We start from the raw sequence: 19,056 nt of genomic DNA, 5'->3' as shown, positions 1-19,056 counted from the left end.
GATAAGTGAAGAAATACATTGGAAATAAATAAGATTTTGTATAACGGGGTCAAAAAAAAAAATTGTATAAAGGGGTTGAAAAAAGTTGCATAAATGTGCATAAATTAATACTATATTAGGATAGAAGGGATACCTGTATAAAGGAGATAAATGGAAATCAATATATAGCGTTGTGTAGGTAACTATTATCTATAGGCAAATCTCAGGAAGACGATAATTAGGACCAATAACTGTAATTACTATAATGAAAAATTAATAACGAAATGAATTTGCAATTATAAAAAATGGGAAAAATTAAACGCGATTCCATAATTCTACGACACAAAGAATGTGTTATATTAATGAATGTAATATCTAAGCAGAGAGAGAGAGAGAGAGAGAGAGAGAGAGAGAGAGAGAGATCCTTAATCCACTTTGGATTGACGGAGTTATTTAGAAGGTTGAGAAAAGGGACCAATTTCATGACATAAAAACTGCGAATACTTTGTTCCTTGGTAACATACACCATCATTATCATCATCATCCTCATCATCAGTAGTTAGTAGTCCACTGCAGAACAAAGGACTCAGACATGTCCTTACACTTGCGTCTGTTTATGGTCTTTCTATGTCAGTCCACACCCGCAAACTTTCCTATTTCGTCAATCCATTGTTTTTTCTCCCTTCCCCTGGTTCTTTTGCAATCTTTGGCCACCGGTCCCCTTATATATATATATATATGGGCTCCATAAGGCACTAGAAGAGTATATATATATATATATATATATAACATAAAGCACTAGAAGAGTATATATATATATATAACATAAAGCACTAGAAGAGTATATATATATATATGGGCTCCATAAGGCACTAGAAGAGTATATATATATATATAACATAAAGCACTAGAAGAGTATATATATATATATACATAAAGCACTAGAAGAGTATATATATATATATATATAAAATACGTGACTACTACGCAATTTCTTGTATTCCTCAGTGTACTTTTAAAGCTCCAAGTGGTTTTGCGGTGACATTTGAAGCACATATGCCTCACTTATACTTATAACGCGCAATTTTTCTATCTATACAATCATGTTATAAAACCGCAATAGAGAACAAAGCCCTATGGTACAAAAAAAATGTCTACCAAGCCGAAGGTTTTTCATGCAACTAATATAGGCAGTAGAAAACCATTAAGACTTATTAATAAATATCCAATAATTCTAGCACAATTTTGTTTTATAATTCCCATCTACGAAGATGAAACTTGATTAACTTCAATATCTTACTTGTGGGACTTCATAAATACCATGGTATCCAATCAATTATAATCAAGCCATATGCAATCATTTAGTCATCCAGTCAATATATTTTCTCGAAACTGGCGTAATGCCACTTAAATCTTAACCAACCACATGATCACCTTGACTCTCTTGCGTTTATGAGAGCCATGTTTGACAATAAACGAATTCAGCAATGTGTGAAAATTTATTCTTACTCACAGCACGACATTTTACAGCTCCTATAATAAAAACAATATGTCTTATGGATATCTTGTCGAACGTGTAAGCTGTAAAATATGCCATTGTTCATTTTTCCTATTACCTAATAGATGAAATGAACTACTAGCTTACTTGATTGAAGCTTTTGACTAATCTATGCTTCACAAACTTTTCTGAAAATACAACGGGCTAGAAAAAAAAAGACTCATTCATAGTAGCTGCAAACTCCACAAGAGCGATTAGTTCACCAAACATTTGACCGGGCTTCACCAAGTACGAGAAGAGTAGGAAGATCCAGGCCCACATGGTTGAGGACTATGAATCGTGAAGCAGGAGACGATGAATTGAGAAGTATTGAATTAAAAGCTCAAGATAGAGACGACTGGCGAAATCTAATCGAGGCCCTTTGCGTTAATAGGCGTAAGAGGAGATGATGATGATGATGATGATGATGTATGTATGTATGTACGTATATGTGTATATATATATATATATATATATATACATACATACATACACACACACACACTTATATATATATATATATATATATATACATGCCCCATGTCGCTTGTCAAGATGTCAAGTCACTTTTGTAAAATAAATCACGTAAGGGCCGATGATCACTTTGCATCTCAATCGGCTGACCTAATAAACAGAACCGATGCCTCTCTAGAACCCAAAGAATCGCTAATGCCTCTCGATCGAATGTACTATAATTCTTTTCTGACCATTTTAATACCCTGGAAGCAAAACAAATGGGTCGCTCTCTACCCTTATCATCTCGTTGAGAAATTACGCCACCAATAGCTACGTTACTCGCATCTGTTGTCATTAAACACGGGCGATCAAATCTAGGATATGCGAGTAAGTATTATTATTATCATTATTATCATTACTACTTGCTAAGCTACAACCCTAGTTGGAAAAGCAGGATGCTATAAGCCCAGGGACTCCAACAGGGAAAATAGCCCAGTGAAGAAAGGAAACAAGGAAATAAGTGAAGTAATTAACAATTAAAATAAAAAATATTTTAAGAACAGTAACAACATTAAAATAAATATCTCCCATAAAAACTATAAAAACTTTAATAAAAGAAAAGAAACAAGACAGAACAGCGTGCCCGAGTGTACCCTAAAGCAAGAGAACTCTAACCTAAGACAGTGGAAGGCCATGGTACAGAGGCTATGGCACTACCAAAGACTAGAGAACAGTGGTTTAATTTTGGAATGTCCTTCTCTTAGAAGAGCTGCTTACCATAGCTAAAGAGTCTCTTCTACCCTTACCAAGAGGAAAGTAGCCACTGAACAATTGCAGTGCAGTAGTTAATCTCTTGAGAGAAAAATAGTTTGATAATCCCAGTGTTGTCAGGTGTATGAGGACAGAGGAGAATAAGTAAAGAGTAGGCCAGACTATTCGCTGTATATGTAGGCAAAGGGAAATGAACCGTAACCAGAGAGAAGGATCCAAAGTAGTACCGTCTGTCCAGTCAAAGGACCAATAACTCTCTAGGGGTAGTATCTCAACGGGTGGCTGGTGCCCCGGCCAACCTACTACCTTACAAATGGTTAAGGCCCTTTCTTCTTGCACTCCCCAATTTATTACTTATTGTTTCTTCAAGTCACCTAACGGTCTCGCCATCTCTCCAAAACCTCTTATGAATTTACAGTAATACCCAGCGAGCCCAAGGAACCCAGTTACTTCCTTAGGGGACCTGGGGAAATCTCTAATAGCTTCTACTTAACTGGGACAGGGTTGGATACCTTCTGGGGTTATTATATGACCTAAAAATTCGACCTGTTTAAAGAAAAATTTGCACTTCGACAAATTTATTTTCATACTATTACGGCGCAATGCTTCTAAAACTTTACGAATATTGTTATTATGTTATTATGTACTTCATTAAAACTTAAGTATTTTACGCTTTTTATTTTGTTTTACTCGAGGGTATCAAGTGGAAGCAAGCTATGCATGATCAGCACCTACGACTTTGGATATTGTCACGTCAGTTGGATGAACCGATAAATCAATAACCAACCCTAAGCAAGTAACTGGTCCTTCTGATTTGTTCAATAAAAATAAGAGCAGATTCCATGTATAGGAACAACATTAAGAATAACATTGATATTCACTCTATTACACTGACACATATACACACACATATATCTGTGTGTGTATATATATATATATATATATATATATATATATATATATATACACGCAAACACGCATATATATATATATATATATATATATATATATATATATATATATATATATATATATATATATAGATATACATATATATATATATATATATATATATATATATAGATATACATATATATATATATATATATATATATATATATATATATATATATATGTATATATATATCAAATTAATAAACAGCGGCATTTATAAATGTTCTCAAATAAAATGATAAGGTAATTTACAAATGCTCTCAATTTATTAGATAACCCCATTTACAAAAGTTCTTGAATTGACAGAAAATGACATTAATTCCTTTTGTGCCTACTGACGCAAAGGGCCTCGGTTAGATTTCCCCAGTCGTCTCTACCTTGTGCTTTTAATTCGAAACCTCTCTTTTCATCATCTCCCACTTCACGCTCCATAGTCCTCAGCAATGTAGGCCTGTGCCTTCCCACACTTCTAGTTACTTGTGGAGCCCAGTTGAAAGTTTGGTGAACTAATCTCTCTTGGGGAGTGCGAAGAGCATGTCCAAACCATCTCCATCTATCCCTCATCATGATCTTATCAACATATGGCACTAGTAATCTCTCTTGTAGTTTCATTTGTAACCCTGTCTTGCCATTTAACTACCAAAATTCTTCTGAGGGCTTTGTTCTCAAATCTACAAAATCTGATGGATATACAGTAGTTTCATTGTCATACCACGACTCATGTCCATACAGTAACACGATCTCACTAAACTGATATAGAGTCTGATATTTATATGTAATTTCAGGCAATTTGATTTCCTAATTTTACTTAACCTAGCTATTATCTGATTTGTTTTTTTTCAATCTTCCACTAAACTCTAATTCTAAAGACCATGTATTGGCGATCATAGTTCCTAAATAAGTCTAAATGAGCCTATCTCATTAATCCTTTCTCATTCCAATGATATTTCATCTTGCATTGCATACTCCGTTCTCATCATCTCTGTCTTTCTTCTATCCTGAGCCCAACCTCATGTGATATTTCATGCATAATGGTAAGTAAGTATTGCAAATCCCGTGGTGTTCTGCTAATAATGACAGTGTAATCAGCATACTCTAGGTCTCCTAATTTCCTATTACCAATCAGTCCAATCCTTCTTTACCATCTCCAACTGCTCCAAGCATTACAAAATCCATGAGGAGGATAAACAACGTAGGTGACAACGCATTCCCTTGGAGTACTCCGCTATTCACTGGAAACTAATTTTATAGGACTCCTCTAACATCAACTTTGCACTTGCAAAGGTCATGAACAGACTTAGCCAAATTCACATATTTAAGAGGAATTCCATAATAACGCAGGATTCCACAAAATTCGCCGGTGCACACTATCAAAGGCTTTTTCAGAGTTCACAAATGCTAAAAATATAAATAATGATATTTACAAAAGTTCTCAAATTATAGATGATGCCCTTTACACAAACTAGACATGCTCTCAAATGATAAATAATGTCATCTACGAATACTTTCAAATTATAGATTATGTCATTTACACATTAAAATCAAAATCCACTTATAAAACCAGATGAGTTACGACTATCCTAAAATGAACTGATCTACTCCTGGCTAAAAACTTAGCTATTCTGAGCTAATATTTATCTTAATGTTGTTACTGTTCTTAGAATATTTCATTTTTCCTTCTTTCCTTTCCTCACTGGGCCATTTTCCCTGTTGGAGCCCCTGGTCTAAACATCCTGTAGCTTAGCAAGTAATAATAATAATGTCTGACGTCAAGAAGGCATTTGGTTATATCTCGACTGAATCTGTTCTTTTCCCATAAAGAGATTACATGAACTCCCAATAAACTTTGAAACATAAGCACGTACTAGATTTTCTCCCACGCGTGGAAATGAACAAAAGGTTTTGAACAATGGTATGCTAAGAGCGTCTACACACAATTAGACTCAGCAAATGATTGAAATTTCTGCGTAAGAGGATATTCAAATAGAATTCTGGTAACGATTAGTTATTCTCATATAAACGACAAAAAAAAAAAATTAATGCTAACTTATGTATTTAAATGGTGGCTTCTGCATACGAAAAACAATCGAAAAAGGATATTACGCAACACCGTATAATTGGGAGGACGAGTTTATCACATGTCTAATAATACATACAGGTTATCATGGTTTTGTTAATTGTATGACGGGCTGTCATTGAGTTATGCAATATTAACATTGTGATTTTAAAAATATAAATAAAAATAGCTCAATTCCTGTTACAAAAACAAAAGCTTGATCTATTTTTGTAATTAAGTTATTGTACTATTCATGTTTTTGTAATGGAGATTCAGCTAGTTTTCCATTTATATTTTCACTAAGAAATAATATGTAAATGGAGTATTTCATTCGAAAGATGAGGTATTTTGGTGATAAAATATAGGTTATAAGTATCCCCTTTATGCATAGAAATATTACTTTCATATACAGTATGTATATGACATACGACAAATTTCCTTTTAAGAATATTTATATCTCAGTATCTATTAATATATTTTCAACACATCCATGGGAAAAAAACTGGCGATCAACATATTGGCAGTGTTTCTAACATTAGTATATTTTACTTACTATATGATAAAAAGGGAGTTTTAGGAAACTTTGATAGTTTTAGTTTACAAAATTTCACAATAAACTCGTCACGTTAAATTAGATTTATTATATTTACAAGATCAAAATCAAATAGAATCTTTACTTTTTTATAGTAATTTATGTATCTACAATACTTCGATAAATTTGTTTAGTATATTTTTCAAAAAAAAAAAAAAAAAAAAAAAACCGGAGGATTATTTTCAACCCCGTAACTCCCTAATTCCAAATAGTTTAACATATTTCTGTTATTCAAGTTAAGAAAATTCTAGAATTGAACAGCTAATTAAGGAAAAAAATATAAACATTTATACAACAATACACATAAATAACTAGTCGACTAAAGCATAATAAAATTTTCAAAATTCAGATGATTTAAACAAACAAGTTCGTTGAGAGAATGCCAACTATTAAGTGTGGGCTATAACTAAACGCATAACTCTACTGGAAGAAACATCAAAATGAAAGAAACGCGACACCTGAGTCAAGGAAGGGAAGCAACTTGTCCTGGCTGGGTTCCCCAGGCCGTAGACGACCATAGGCCTCGGCGATGTCTAATATTACTCGATTGGCCTCTCCTTGAGAAGTCCTTCGTCCACATTTGTTTTTACCTAACGCTTTATTAAAATGTTCCAGCAAACGGCTGGCCAATGTTTAGCAGTGTAGGGATAATGCTGGCATACTAAGACGATAATGTGAATATGAACCAATGCAGAGGATTCTTTTTTCATTTTTTTTTTCACCTAACAAACCAAACCGCTGGCGCCAGTGTACTGTGTAGTGTACATGCAGTAGGGCCTGGGTGTAGGATCGTAGCCGGCAGCCGGTAGGATACAGTGTCCCCGGGAAGGAAAGGCGGGAAACCAAACCGTCATTCAGTGAACAAATTGATAGGACAAAATTCGTTTAGCAGATTCAAAATTGATTTTTTGTACGAAATTTGAAAAACCCTTTAATGTAAAATAAAATCCTTATATTGCAAAATACTTATATTTTGCCGTTAACATTTGAAAGTCGGATAGTTTCGTGTTTACACGAAGTTCAACTACTGTAAACAAACGTTCTCTTTGGATAAAAATTATTCCCATTTTCTCATTTACTCTAAGGGCATACTAGCATAAATTAATTTGATTTTCACTAAACTCTATAACATTACAGGTTTTATCGGTTGCAAGACCTCATCAAAAACAAAATACTTGAATTATTAAAAGTACACAGTTTTTTTTTTGGTAACAAAATAAGACTAAGCATAAAACAGGAAAACTGAGAGATGGTATTTGTGTTCAAAAGCCACGATAACAAAACTAAAGTACGTGACAATTTAACTTGGTATAAACAAAACACCGTACCATGAACGATAAATAAGGTTCGGCTTATCAAAACACATTGCATATTAGTCTAACTGAATAAAAATCACGCTTTGGTCAATAAACTTAATGAAATGTAACGAGAGCGAGATTATAAATAAGCAGAGTGGGACAGACAGGGGCAAGTCTGCAATAATACAGATAAAAAATGTCTCAATCAAATTAAACACAATAAAAAAAAAAGGCACGAAACCATGATGTTGAGGAAAATAACTGACTTCTTGTGTTCTAATTCGTATTCGATGTTTTGAAATTGAGAGCTGGTGATTGATTGATTTTGAGCTATCTGGCATCCTGACATCGAAGGTCATTGGCGTCAATGTTTTCTATGAATAAAAAATGTAAATGTTTGATAAGAAACTTTATCGACCGAGTCATTTTCATTAAAAAAGCACAATGCAAAATTTTAAGTTTAGATAGTTCTTTATTACATTGAAATTTAATTAATAAAAACTTTGTTACCTTCCCTAGATTCTATAGTAATGGAATATCATTCTTCAATTACTGATCACACAGAAAAAAATGACACATGAGAAGGTTTGATTTTTTTAATTGTGTCTTGACTGCACGAATGAAATGAGATCATGTTCTCTAATAATCTGTGTATAGATTCTAATAAAGACTCATTACGATAAACTTATAAATATCTTCGTTCAAACATAAAAGATCTTATCATTACAAATCTCGTTCAAGTGACTGTTAACAAGACCACGCACACCTATATGCTGGAACTCAGTAGTCGTAAAATTTATCTTTCCATATTTCACGAAAACACCCTTCAGTTTTTTAATAGTTTTCCACAGGACAATCAACGTTCTTCACTTTTACCTTTCTGAGACATTAATTTTCATTAGTGAGGGTAGGGTATAATCACAACTACCTATTTTAAATATAAGTTAGATAGTATAGATTAAAACAAGCCTTATGTCAGCAGTGACTTGTCAAAAGCGACAATAAAGTTTGAAAAGGAGTAAAATTTGGTTTTCGTAAAGGCCTTGGAGCATGTGATGCCCTTCTTACAATCTCCAATGCTGTACAGAAATCCCTTGATTGTGGTCGGGAAGTTCGTATGATTGGCCTTGATTTTAGTGCTGCCTTTGACCGTGTTAATCATGAGGCCCTTGTTTTCAAACTGAAACAGTTGGGAGTGGGTGGGTCGTTTCTTAGCATTATTATTGATTTTTTAAGTAATAGATCTCAAAGAGTTGTTGTTGATGGGCACCATAGTGATTATAGGAATGTGATATCCGGTGTTCCACAGGGTAGTGTTCTTGGCCCTTTACTTTTTATACTATATACACATGACATGTGGTTTGGCCTAGAAAACAAGCTTGTTGCATATGCAGATGATGCTACTCTCTTTGCATCAATTCCATCCCCTGAATGTAGATCTAGGGTTGGTGAATCCCTTAATAGAGATTTAGCTAGAATTAGTGCATGGTGCAAATTATGGGGTATGAAGTTGAATCCTAACAAAACTCAAAGTATGATTGTAAGTAGGTCAAGGACGGTGGTTCCTCAACATCCGGATCTCAGTATTGATAATGTTTCTTTAAATATGTATGACTCTTTCAAAATTTTAGGTGTGATTCTCGACAGTAAATTTACTTTTGAGAAACATATAAGGTCTGTGTCTTCTTCAATTTCACAAAAAATAGGCTTATTGAGAAAGTCTTTCAAGATTTTCGGTGATCAATCTATTCTGAAGAAGTGTTTTAATTCTTTCATTCTACCTTGTTTTGAGTATTGTTCTCCTGTCTGGTCTTCAGCCGCTGATTCTCATCTTAATTTGTTGGACAGAAACTTACGGTCTATTAAATTTCTTATTCCTGATCTAGATATTAATCTCTGGCACCGTCGTTCAATTAGTTCATTATGCATGTTGCATAAGATTTTTCACAACTCTGACCATCCTTTACATTCAGATCTCCCTGGACAATTCTATCCTGTTCGTAATACTAGGCAGGCAGTTAATTCTAATAGCCAGGCCTTCTCCATCACGAGGCTCAATACTACGCAGTACTCTAGAAGTTTTATTCCAGCTGTGACCAAGTTGTGGAATGATCTTCCTAATCGGGTGGTTGAATCAGTAGAACTTCAAAAGTTCAAAGTTGGAGCAAATGCTTTTTTGTTGACCAGGCGGACATAGTCTTTTTATAGTTTATTTATGACATATTTGTTTTTGATGTTGTTGATAGTTTATTATATGACATGTCTGTTTTGACGTTGTTTCTTATTTTAGAATGATTTATTGTTAATTTGTTCTCTTCATTTATTTATTTCCTTATTTCCTTTCCTCACTGGGCTATTTTTCCCTGTTGGAGCCCCTGGGCTTATAGCATCTTGCTTTTCCAACTAGGGTTGTAGCTTGGATAGTAATAATAATAATAATAATAAAAGTCTTGGTGTGAACCCCCAGGCTCCGTCAAACCAACTGGGACGAAATCTACGAGCAGATTATTCATGGTCTCTGTCGTGTTATGTTAGAGATTTTGAAAGCTCTGAGACAACATGGTCTCTACTTAGCTTCTATATCATTCTAGTCTCATTGGTCTTCCTCTTTCCCACCGTTATCCCTTCATAAAGGGGTCGGTTGTCTGATGTACCCTCTCCAATGCCTTCTATCAAATGCATCCTCTTCCATAAAACCTCTTCTCTTCACGTCATCCTTCACTTTACCTCACAATCTGATTTTCTGCCTCCCTCTCCATCTCGCGACCCCCCTAACAGGTTCTGCCCACCAAGCCTTCCTCACTTCCTCTCCACCATCTATCCTCAATGTGCGTCCATACTCGGAATGATCAAATTTTGAAAATTGGAATAAGGAACACCTAAATTGGAGAGGTAGTTGACTAGTACAGACACACAACTTAGTAAAAGTTATGCACTCATTGACGAAGCGAAGTCCAGATTGTCCAGGACTTTTCTTTTTTTAAAGTGCGTTCATTGCAGATATTGTTAATAACAGCTGTTCATTACATGTGTCAAAGCTTTACAATATTGCAATCAAGCAATTTTTTGCATCTTGAAAGGATATCATAACTAAAGGAACTTGCCATTATATACTGGATAAATTGCAGACTATAGTATGCATATGATGAAAACTTTACCATAATCCTTTTAAAATCATTTTCCTCATTTGTTGCTACTATGTTATTTTTCATTTGTCATATTTTACACTGGATCAAACTACTGTCTCAGGATGCAAAAAAAAAAAAAAAAAAAAAAAAAAAAAATATTACAAATAATAATAACAATAATCAAAACAATCAACCAACTGCCCTCACGAGATGGGATTTGGTCTGAGCATATTTGATGAACTCGGAACAGGACAGTGTGAAATTACACTTTATCTGTAGCTGCGTCCGCACTGTCCCACCACTACTTTTCTTATTTCTACACTATCATTATTATTATTATTATTAACATTATTATTATTATTATTAACATTATTATTATTATTATTATTACTCGCTAAGCTACAACACTACTTGAAAAAGCAGGATGCTATCAGCCCAGGGGCTCCAACAGGCAAAATAGCCCAGTGAGGAAAGGAAAAAAGGAAAAATGAAATATTCTAAGAACAGTAACAATACTACAAAAAATATTTCCTACATAAACTATAAAAACTTTAACAAAACAAGAGAAGAGAAATAGAACAGAATAGTGTGCCCAAGTGTACCCTCAAGCAAGAGAACTCTAACCCAAGACAGTTGAAGACCATGGTACAGAGGGTATGGCACTACTTAAGACTAGAGGACAATGGTTTGATTTTGGAGTGTCCTTCTCCTAGAGGAGCAAGTTCTTCCCACTAGTTACTCTGTTTCCCCTACATATATTTCTTTCATGTCCGCCTAGATAATTCCTACTCTGTTACCCTGTCCAATCTCTAAGTTCAACCTTTCCAGTCGTCTCTCTCTCACAATCCTCCTAAATTGCTCAAAATTTTCTACTTTAAGGTGCCAACGTTAACTCTATTTTTCATCTTTCACTTTTTGGGTTTTCTACCTCTCCTTTTATAATCCACTACTACCAGTCAACGTTATTTGACACCTGCATCCCCCAAAATTACTTTACAGTTCACTACATCTCATTGGTATTAGGCATCAAACCTCTTTCAAGAAATCTTAAAGATAATTTTCTTTTTAAACAGCAAAAGTAAGTAAGCATCTTTTTCAAATACAATATTTCCAATAAGTATTTTGAGCTCTGCAACCTTGGAAAGAACTCATGTCATATTTGTAAACAGAAGCTCACGTAAACCTAGATTGTGATAAACTTAGAATTAAAGATTCCAGCCACACTTTCGCTAGGTCGCAGACCAACGCAGTTTACTTGAAAATCTCGCCATGCGCTTTGTTATTCATATCACTACAAATCAAGCTGTGATCCCAGCTGTAAAAGTAGGATGCTACAAGCCCGAGATCACACAGGAAAGCCGCCCATTACGCACACAGTAGGACAAGTATAATTTATAATAAAGTAAAATGAACAACATAAATAACAGGCACTCTATAAGACGAAACTTATGTATATCTACTCAACAGAAAAGCATGTGGGCTAAGTTTGAACGTCTTTCGTTTTTATCTATTTAGCTTCGTTAGAAATTAGATAACTATCCATCATCTTGGAGGAAAGCTTCAAATCAACAGATGACCTGTTTCATCTTCACCCGAATGCTCCCTCACTTCACCACGTCATCTAATATTTTACTTTCCTCTTGCCCTTCCACCCTTCCAGGTTCCATCCAAGCACTTTCCCCTCCCTCCTCCCTACTCATCCTTATATTATCTCAACGTTGAATCTTTTATCAAGTCAATATACTAAGAAGCCAGACACTTGTCTTATTTATTTAATTTCTTGCATTTCTTAGACACCTGTTTTTTTTTATTATTATTATTTCTTGTACAGTATAGCTGAAGTTCTTGAATATATATGCAAAATTTTCATACATGGCAAAATAGCACGTGCAAAAATATGAAAAGGATCCAATAAATATCGAAAACCGAATCGACAAAAATGCAAGAACAAAATATTTGATATCTCCTACTTCATGTTAAACCCATGGCGTTCTTTGATGAAAATATTTGAATAATGTTTTAATCATCAGATAAATCTGTTACATAGTATTATCGCTTCACTAATTGACATTTTTACAACATCAAAATATGGTAAGCAAAAATGTTCCAAGTAGTTAAACTTCCTTTAATTTCTTTTTCCCATTTCTCTTAATACGCTGACATCACACATAATTTCATTACATCTACCCATATCTGTTTTATTTTTCATTAGTTTTTGGGCGCACACCATTGATTTGGGAAACAAACCAAGCAAAGCAAGCTTCAAAGGAAATAATTAACATAGAAAATAAAAAAATGAGCAGGCTTAATCCTGAAGGACATGAGAGTACGCCCACTAAACAAATAACTTATGGATTTTATGAAAAACAAAAAGCAATTCTTTGTGGGAGTGATTTGCTTCATATATAAAATTTGGGCCATAAGATTCGGCAACGGGGCACGAAGGCCATTCAACACTTATGTATAAATGAAAGTAACCCCCCCACCCCCGCCCCAGACGCTTTATGAAGTAAAAGTTCAGAAGTTCGAGAACACAATGGCAGAATGGAAGCCGGAACAATGAGGTAAAACTAGGCTCAGAGAATTACTCAAAACTTTGTCAAATAACCCTATACAAGTAACATGAAGATTAATAAGAAGACATCAATATTTTATTTTGATTTATGAAACAATTTTATTTACTTAATGACGACTTTGAATTTTACCAGTTATTTTACTAACATTTTTGGTAAGTAGGGCATAACAAAGTGTTTATAGTGGAGCGGATACCTGACAAAATAGTTCATTTTATGATACAAGCCTAAAACTTTGCACAAAGCTTCCTTGTGATGTTCTTAAAGAAATAAAACTGAACCACTCAATTTTTTTTCACTTTACAAGATGGCCGCCACATCTTTTAAAATGGCGGCAAAATCCCATTCCAGAATCTGACAAATTGACCATACGTAGTAATTTTGATGACCAGTGGCCTAGATTTGAGGTAAAACATCTATATTTAAGTCAGTAGTCTTGGTTCTGAATTGTAACTGATGTTGTCTCTACTATACTGGATGTGTCGGTTTGGACTTCAGAGAAGCAGGTGGTATGTAGGTGTACGATTCAGGCACATTTGATACTTTCTTTGATGGAGGTTTCTGTTCTAGAAATGGAAATTCGTGAGTATTTTGTACACTTTGTGCTCTTGTTGGATTTTGAAACACAGATGTCCCTGTTCCATGAAATGATGTCATAGCAGTTGTTGAAGAGAGATTGTGGTCAATATTATCTACAGCTGACATGCTGAATATGCCTTTCTGTAAAACAGATGGACAAACTGTTCCTTCCTCTAGATATCTTTCCACTGCACCATCACCGAGCCTTGTAGATAATCAAAACACGGTCATACGAAATGCAAATTCCGTACTGAAAGAGAATACCTACGAGATTACGTTTCCTTGTCTTTGCAAATATAAGGAGCCCGACATAAACTGCAAATGGAGGTTCACGATCTGAAGAATGTTTTTGGCGAATGCTGCTATCTTTGACTCCCTTTTTATGGTAATTGAACAGCAATAACTGAGTAATTGCGAGATCAGAATCCTTGACCCCATTTTCAATCTGGATTCAATGTCAGGCCATGTTCAATCATAGATACTAATTCTAGCAATGTATCTGGAATAGCTTCTGATATCAATTCAGGTTTAAAAGTACCAGTAAATTGAACCTTGTGCTGTGACATTTCTTTCCGAACGATTTCTGCTGCCTTTGCCAAATAGGCCTACATGGCATCAGTATATTCGCAGGCAGTTACAAGTGCTTTCCCAATATCCTTCTCGAACACAAGCACTACCCCTCGACCACGATGGTATGCTTGTAGGTCTGGCAGCTTAGACAGAATTCTCTCTTTCAATCTTGTTTTGTTTACCTTTATTGCAGCTGATGAAAAATCACTTAGTCTTCGTTCATATAGCAAACAAAGATCTGCCAGTTTGAAAACTACATCTCCAGGATTGGCTCTTTGGCATTCCACTATATGTGTTACTAGCTCTGCAAATGCCAGTTCATCGCCAAAGTCGACTTTTTCTTGGTACGTAGATGTTTCAAGATCGTGTAGTAACTTTCTTTCTCTGTTGTATAGAGCTGTTAGGCATTTTGGATGGTAATTGAACTCCTGAGCTACGTCATCACCTGAACTAAGCTTTGCAAGTAGCTCCTTATCTTGTAATGTTTTCGCACAACGGTTAAGTCTGTCATTGAGCTGCATTGTCATTGCTTCACGAAGTTCTGATATGGGACTCTCTTTTTCACATACAAAACATCTCGCAACATCCATTCTACCTAGCTCTTGAGGGGTCTTTTTTCTCGTATATTTAGTTGAATCACTTTCATCATCACTGTCCACTTTTGATCTTCGTTTTCCAGCTCTATCTAGTTTAGTGTTGTTAAATTTCATTCTACACGAATGATGATAACTGTGCATTATTCCTGATCAGTGTTTCTTCTATTCCTTAACCATCATCTAAAGCAATGGGCATTTCATTTAGCTTTCTGAACTCTAGAATATTCTTTGCTAATAAAGTATACCCCGATTTGCTCTTGTCTTTAGTATCCTTGGGTGACATCAATGTTTCATCTTTGTCTACCTGACAGATAAAGCACGTAGTCCAATCAGTTTCCCTTTTCTCATTGGGAGATATTGACAAAAGAAGTCTTTTTGACATTTCAAAATGCAATTACACAACACATATATACAAATTCTTCAATTGAGATTAACTATCCCGAGTTTTTTTAGCAACTACAGCACACATTTGATACTTCGACAGTTGAAAGGCCGAGGGATTATCCTTTTACCACCTTCAACTTTTAAATACACTTTACTGTATGTGATACGACTAGGTTCGATGCAGTTACCTCTACGCCTAGCCCGATCGTTCATCTAGCACCATTTAACTCCGGTACGATCTATACACCATACAAAGGACAAAAGCCCCGTCCCTCTTGGCTCGGCTTTCCCGCGTTGGCACACTCCCGTCAATTCGGGTACGACACCTTGACTATATATGGGGCGAATCAAGGTGTATTTGGGAGACTTAGTAAAGCTGACACTAAACCCCATGCCGACTTTCACGGCAGCTAGTTGCACCAGTGTGCCCTGGTAGTGTAAGCACCTAGCTCCTTAAAATTGTAGGATCCCCTGCAGTAGGCTAAATTGCCGGACCTCACCCATCCCTCCATTTAAGTCTAAACCGGTTGACCCTATTGGCCTTGTGTTCCACCCCGCTTCATCATCATTTCATGTTCATTTTATCATCCTTTCAGGTTCATTTTATCATCCGTTTCATGTTCATTTCCCTAATATAGCCGAAGCAGCGCGCTTGGGAGTAGATAAATAACCAACTTTTTTATGCCGCCATTTTGTTTTTGACCGCCATTTTGTAAGAAACCCCTGGTGAGTTATAAGCAATATCAATTACACTATCAGAATGTTAAACTCACAAATCTGTATAATTGAATTAACAACGAAACTAATTTGCTAAAATATTAAGTTTAACTATACCCAATTACTAATAAAATGAATAATTCAGGTCAAATTTTGCGCATTTCAACGACATTGTATTTACAGAAACTATTGACATAAATATAGTGGTTTTCCTTCAAATCTAGGCCCAAAAGTGCTTCATATAACCAACTTATCAAAATCTTACATGTGGAAAATCGGGGGTTTTGCCACCATTTTAAAAATGTGGAGGCCATCTTGAAAATGAAAAATTTGAGTGGCTCACAGTTTTATTTTCACAAGAACACCATAAAGAACCTTCATGCAAAGTTTGATGCTTGTATCATAAAATGAACTATTTTGGTAAAATTCTAAGGTTATCGGCCCACTATTAGGAAAGGCCACAAATTTCAATAGCACTGCATCCTTAAGTGTCAGTGGTGATGAATAGCTAACCCAAATGGAGTTATTAAAAAAAAAAATCTTTAAAGCTGTATGTCGATACTAAGATACTTTTAGGAAGCACTGCCACTAATCTGTGCATTTACAATACAACCTTGCTTTACAGATTTGAAGGTCGCTCATGAATGGCAGAGGCAAAGGACAGTGATAATGCTCTAGAGACTGACCATAATATACATATCATCAGAGCCCAAGCCTCTTCTCCACCCAAGCTACGACCAATGTCGGCCAGGCAATGGCTGCTGATGACTTAGCAGTTAGACCTAATGCTCCAACAAACTACCCATCCATAGCTCAGATTGAAGACACTACAAAAAACTATCGAGCCTGAGCGGGTCTCAAACCTCAGTATATCGTCAAACAGGGACGTTATCCAGTAGGCTATCACAACTAGAAATGAACTGAATGCATTTACCATCTCATCGACAGGTCTTTTAAAATTTTCGGTGATCAGTCTATTCTGAACAAATTTTTTCCAATTTTTCAATCTACCTTGTTTCGAGTATTGTTTTCCTGTCTGGTCCTCAGCTACTGAATCTCATCTTAATTTGTTGGACAATAGGTTGCGGTCTATTAAATATCTTATCATTGATATAGATACATCGTCGTTTAGTTAATTCTTTATGCATGTTGCTTAAAAATGTTCATAATTCTAAACATCATTTGAATTCAGATCTTCTCAACGTAGTGCTAGGCATGCAGTTAATTCTAACAGTCTTGCCTTCTTAATCATAAGGCTCTATACTACACAGTATTCTAGAAGATTTATTCAATCTGTGACCAGATTATGGAATTATATTCCTAATGAGGAAGTTGAATCGGTGCATTTTCAGAAGTTAAAACTTGCAGTAAATGTTTTTATGTTGAACAGGCTGACTATAGTGTCTTTGCGTAGTTTATATGACAGATTTATTTTAACGTTGTTACTGATCTAGCGATATTATTCACACTTGCCATAATGTTTATATATTTACTATTTCCTTTCCTCACTGGGATACTTTTCCCTGTTGGATTACATTATCCTGCTTTTCCAACAGGGGTTGTTGCTTCGCTAATAATAATAATAATAATAATAATAATAATAATAATAACAGGTTATTTAAACGCATCAAGCATATGATTAACGGATGGTTAAAAACCTAATCATTTCATTAACACGCCAAACCTAAGTTATAAGATCTCGCCTTGCGGACATATGATAATTTTTCAGCTGCTCTATTTCCATAAACGACATTTCGCTGTTTCTTTCGATACATAGGCCTACTAAGCTGTACTGCCGTGTATTATAAACAACAAGGAAATATTTACCCAGAGTATACCTTTTCTTTGGACCGTTTCCCACCAAACATTAAACAATGGCATTTTTTTTCCTTCGTCTTCCCAAACAACTGCCAAATTAAAAAAAAAGTAATTTCCCCTTATATGGCAAAGTCACGTTCGAGCTGTTCTCCTTACATCCCTTCGTTTACCACAGGAAATAGAGATGAGAGACGTGGTTACAATTTATCGAGAGAGAGAGAGAGAGAGAGAGAGAGAGAGAGAGAGAGAGAGAGAGAGAGAGAGAGAGAGAGAGAGAGCCTTGGGAATTATGTTTCTTGAATTTCTTTAAAAAAATATTTCAAAACCTACAGTCGAATTACTGTTCGAAGAATTCTTTATATGTATTTACTCAACATAATATTTATTTTCGGTCACATTCAGCTCTCCCCGTATCTCTGGTAGGAGGGAAGGGGAAGTAGTCATACCCTGGTGAGAGGGGGGGGGGGTACGTGTACATGCGTGTGCATACCTAACGAAATATTTAGCCGTCATTTTGACGGGTCGCGTACATAAATAACAATATAATAAGCAAAATATGTAAGTACACGAAAAACACTTTAAAAAAAAGTACTTATAGTAATAAAACGCAACTCCACCACCTACCTTCAAAAGCTGAAGTCAGCCAACATGAGAGCAGGGGTTCAACAATGCAGCGCTCGGTTCGTGGCGACTAGGTCCGTGGATAATTCCCATCACACCAAGCCAGTCCTTTCAGCTGCAAATGAGTACCAGCATTTGGTGGGGTCAAGATACAGGAACGGGGGTTAATTACCTTATTCTTGGAGAACTTTTGCCTAACGAAAAGGTATGCATAGTATATATATATATATATATATATATATATATATATATATATATATATATATATATATATATACACAGTACACACGCACCGAACATAATTATATATGTGTGCATGTGCGTGGGTTTGTATATAACACACAAACACACACCTTCACACACACACACATATTTATATATATATATATATATATATATATATATATATATATATATATAGCGCAAA

At 35.2% G+C, this 19,056-nt stretch overlaps 1 protein-coding gene across 2 annotated transcripts in view; it reads right to left on the bottom strand.

The window, feature by feature from the left end:
• Pcl (polycomb protein Pcl) overlaps positions 1–18,743 on the bottom strand; it is a 161,527-nt gene extending 142,784 nt beyond the window's left edge. The window contains exon 1 of one of the 2 annotated variants that reach the window (XM_068386945.1): positions 18,633–18,743. The gene's annotated coding sequence lies outside the window, so the exon portion shown is untranslated. The remainder of the gene's footprint in view (positions 1–18,632) is intronic. The other variant, XM_068386950.1, reaches the window with a different exon arrangement.
• Positions 18,744–19,056: the final 313 nt, after the last annotated feature.

This window comes from Palaemon carinicauda, chromosome 14 (assembly GCF_036898095.1).
Source record: "Palaemon carinicauda isolate YSFRI2023 chromosome 14, ASM3689809v2, whole genome shotgun sequence".
NCBI lineage: Eukaryota > Metazoa > Arthropoda > Malacostraca > Decapoda > Palaemonidae > Palaemon > Palaemon carinicauda.
This window is presented reverse-complemented; position numbering and strand designations above follow the sequence as displayed.